This window comes from Rhinolophus sinicus, chromosome 3, assembly GCF_057876585.1.
Source record: "Rhinolophus sinicus isolate RSI-liver-muscle chromosome 3, RSI-T2T, whole genome shotgun sequence".
In the NCBI taxonomy this organism is placed as follows: domain Eukaryota; kingdom Metazoa; phylum Chordata; class Mammalia; order Chiroptera; family Rhinolophidae; genus Rhinolophus; species Rhinolophus sinicus.
This window is the reverse complement of record NC_142503.1, coordinates 152,241,013-152,245,582: the sequence shown is the minus strand read 5'-3', so window position 1 is coordinate 152,245,582 and position 4,570 is coordinate 152,241,013. Positions and strand designations below refer to the sequence as shown.

The 4,570-nt window shown below is 37.3% G+C and overlaps 1 pseudogene; it reads left to right on the top strand.

Moving 5' to 3' along the window:
- Positions 1-2,184: 2,184 nt before the first annotated feature.
- LOC109447657 (mitotic spindle assembly checkpoint protein MAD2A pseudogene) lies at positions 2,185-2,800 on the top strand (annotated as a pseudogene).
- The last annotated feature ends 1,770 nt before the right edge of the window (positions 2,801-4,570 follow it).

Genomic DNA, 4,570 nt, shown 5'->3' with positions numbered 1-4,570 from the left:
AACCACTGATCTGATTTCTGTTCCTGTATTTTTGCTTTTTCCAGAAATTTATATAAAAGGAATTGGATAGCATGTAACATTTGTATCTGGTTTCTTTTACTCAGAATAATGCTTTTGAGACTCATCCAATCTTTTGCATATATCAGTAGTTTCGTTGTGGGGTATTCCATAGTGTGGACGTACCCATTTGCTTATCCATTTACCAGTTGAAAAATATTTGGATTGTTTCCAGCTTGGGGTCATTATAAATAAGGCTGCTAGAAACACCCTCATGTGTAGGACTTTATGCAGAATTTTTATTTCTTTTGGGTAAATCCCTAGATGTGGAATTGCTGGGCCATATGATAAGTATATGTTTAACTTCATAAAAAATTACCAAATGATTTTCCAAGATATATGTCCATTGTGTTTTCCCATCGACAATGTATGAGCGTTCCAGAAATCCTGCATCCTCATCATCACTTGGTATTGTTGGGTTTTAAATTTTAGTTATTCTTATTTATTTATTTATTTTTGGTCTATTAGAATTTATTTGGCATGTTTGAGCTGTGGGAGGTCAGATTAGAGCTGAGAGAAAAAATCATAACCTCAAATTTTAGTGATTCTAATAGTTGGCTTTTAATTTGCATTTTCCTATTGAGTGATATTTTTGAGCATGCATCTTTTCAAGAGCTTACTTGCCATCCATATCTCTTCTTTGGTGAGTGTCTGTTCAAATCTTTCCCCATTACTTTTAGTCTTCTTATTATCGAGTTATAAAAGTTCCTTATATGAGGTACGATCAAAACCTACAGTGAATGTTTAAATTGAAAAAAAATTTATTATAATAAAAGACATATTGCCATTAATCTCCTCAAAATACTCCCCCTTGCTTTGAACACACATCATTCTTGCCACTTTCTTTTTTTTTTTAGATAGTTTAATAGTTTATAGTTGTGAAGACTGTGAAATGGTTTTTTTTGTTTTTGTTTTTTTAGTTTTTATTGGGGAATATTGGGGAACAGTGTGTTTTTCCAGGGCCCATCAGCTCCAAGTCATTGTCGTTCAATCTAGTTGTGGAGGGCGCAGCTCAGCTCCAACTCCAGTCACCGTTTTCAATCTTCAGTTGCAGGGGGCACCGCAGCCCACCATCCCATGTAGGAATTGAACCGGCAAGAATTGAACCAGCAGCCCTCTTGTTCAGAGCTTGTGCTCTAACAAACTGAACCACCCGGCCACCCCTAAAAGAATCACTCTTGTGGCTGTGACTTGCTCAACATCAAAGCCAAGCCTCAACTATCCATTGTACAAGGGTATTTCAAATGATTGGAGAAAGTGAAAAATAATCAAGCATCATCATATCAATAAGCATTCTCAAATAAATCTCAACGTATTGCATCAAACAAAGAGACTGTATTAGTAGAAGATTTAAGAGTATTAGAATGTTATATGCATGTAGACCAGCTCCAGCAAGTGAAACTTCTTCATGCTTGCCTTTGGTAAATTATTTGAAGGCAAAGGGAGTCTAACTGAGCCCAAAAAGAATGCCTCCCAAAAGTGGAAGTCATTGAAACCATGATATGATCTCAGATCCTTTTTTCTTTCCTAGAAGCTGGGTGACTGCAAAAGTAACAATATTTTTGAAAGCAGACTGCTTGAATTCTTCTTGCTATTTTTGTAGGATCTTGGTTCTTCCAGAAATGTACTGGTTTTTTAAATGGAAGGAATATGAATGCTATTGTAATTCGTAAGTCAGCAGGGGAAGACTCTGTGGCTTCCCAGATAATCTCCCTGCCCTTTGAGCCTCATTCCTGCCAGTTTCCTACCTGTCAGAAATCAAGGTGTTTATATGCAAATAAAACACCATTCCCCACCCCCACCACCATTAACATTTTTTCTCTTGATAATATTGCTCATTGGTAGTGGTTCTCCCTTTCTAAAATATGGCAGTTTCTACCTTTGTTGGTAGAGTTGTTCCAACTACAAGTCATTTGAATGAGCTGTGTGGTATTACAGGAAATTGTGAAAGTTGTCATGTCATTACTGACTGGGTGATTTTGGGCAAATCATTTAAGCTGAGCTTTATCTTGTCCAGTAAATTGTAGCTATCACCATGAACTACCCTCTGCCACAAGACTTGTGTGAATCAGGAGCCCTGTGGTCACCATCTGCAAGTGGGCACATGCCCCCTCTGTGGGCCTGGCCATGCCGCTGCTGCTCTTCCAGGAGCAAGGCATCACCCTGCACGGGAGTGCGGAAATCATGGCCGAGTTCTTCTCATCTGGCATCAACAGCATTTTATATCAGCATGGCATATATTCATCTGAAGCCTTTACTCGAGTGCAGAAATATGGACTCACCTTCCTTGTAAACTCTGATCCTGAGCTCATGAAATACCTAAATAATGTGGTGGAACAACTAAAAGATTGGTCATACAAGTGTTCAGTTCAGAAACTGGTGGTAGTCATCTCAAATATTGAGAGTGGTGAGGTCCTTGAAAGACGGCAGTTTGATATTGAGTATGACAGGACTGCCAAAGAGGACAGTATACCCAGAGAAGTCTCAGAAAGCTATCCAAGATGAACTCTGTTCAGTGACCAGACAGATCACAGCTACAGCGACATTTCTGCCACTGTTGGAAGTTCCTTGTTCATATGATCTACTGATTTATGCAGACAAAGATTTGGTTGTACCTGAAAAATGGGAAGAGTTGGGATCACAGTTCATTACCAATTCTGAGCAAGTCTGTCTTCGTTCATTCGCTACTACAATCCACAAAGTAAATAGCATGGTGGCCCGCAAAATCCCTGTCAGTGACTAAAGATGAGATGAGAACAATACTGTAATTTTCAAATATGCTTTTCCTAAAACCAAGTGAACTGTAGTTCATATATTTTATTTCATTGGCTAATTTTTAGATGGGGAAACTTAACATACTCTACTGAACCATGCTTAATTGTCCCATTTTTTGTTACCTGTTTGTCTTTCCATAGGGTTCACATAATTTTTTGCATACTGTCCAAAAGGGAACCAGCAAAATTACATCGGCACGATAATGTCAATTCCTTTGAAGGTGGTAACTGTAGATGGAAAAACTTCCTATAAAACTAAATGCCTTGGGGCAGCTGGTTAGCTCAGTTGGTTAGAGCACAATGCTCATAACACCAGGGTTGCCAGTTCGATCCCCACATGGGCTACTGTGAGCTGTGCCTCCACAACTATATTGAAACAACTACTTGACTTGGAGCTGATGTGTCCTAGAGAAATACACTTAAAATAAATAAAAGTTTTGGGAAAAAAAAAAAAAAAAAAGCTAAATGCCTCCCTAAATCAGAACTTTTGGTCAAGTATCTTGACTCAAAATATAGGTAGAGAAATATTTAAATAAGACACACAGCAAAAGAAGTTTGAATATTCAAAATCTTTATTTAGTCCTAAAGTAACTGATAATCCATAATTAACAAAATATTACTATTAGGTCCTTTTGCCATTCATTTCATTTGTATAGTTTCCATATTGAAAAAAATCTCAAATTATTTTATTTTAATTTATATAACTTATACCCACAAAGCTATCAATATTTCTACTGTTTAAATTCTGGTGTTACAGAACTCTTAAATGTCTTTTTGTGTTTTATAAAATCAAGCTTTAAATGACAATGATAAATTAAGTTAAATATGTATTTAAAAAAAGACTTGTGCTAATCAAATGTGACAATGTACATAACGATATCCTAAGGACTCTGGGAGCACAGTATACAAGTGTTGGTCACTAGAATTGCAAACAATAGATAGTCTTGATTCTGTGGACCTGCTTCCATCTTTTTAAAAACATATTGAGCTAAGATGGTATTTATTGGGTAGCCACAATAGGCTTTGCATGGTACAAATTACTGTGGGGTAGAAAATAAGTATAGGTAGAGTGCTTATCCCTTGAAAGAGATTGTAATTTCAGCAGGGAGAAAATTTTTGTATACATGAAATAATGAAAGACCAAAAATAATAGCTTATCTTTGGAAATGCTTTTAAAGTTGCTGATTTCCTTCACATGCTTCCTCTCATCTCATTCTTACAAACAACTGTGTGTAGGACAGATATTTTTGTCTTCATTTTACAGATTATGAAACCTGGGTCCTGGAAGCCCAGGTGATTTCCCCAAAGTTATAAAGTTCATGAACAGTGGAGTTGGGATCCAAATCCAGATTTTCTGGCTTCTAGTCCAGAAAATCTATTCCAATGATTCTCAAACTTTGATGAAGTGAAGAACCAAGGAGGGAACTTGTTAAAAAATTCAAGTTCCTGAATCAGTTGACTGGGGTCTAAGAGTCTGATCTTTAAACAAACAGTTCAGATGATTGTCTTGTAGGTAGACTGCAATGGGTTTCCACATTTACTCTTCTAGCTCAGACCAGGCAGAGAGCTAAGACACTTCTGTACAACTGGCATGCAGAGTACAGTGGTTCTGAGTGCAAATAGTGGAGCCTGGCTGCCTGCATTTAAAACCTGCTTTCACTACTTACTAGCTGGGCAAATTATGTCACCACTGTGCCTCAGTTCCCCATCTATAAAATGGGCATAGTACCAGTGCTTAC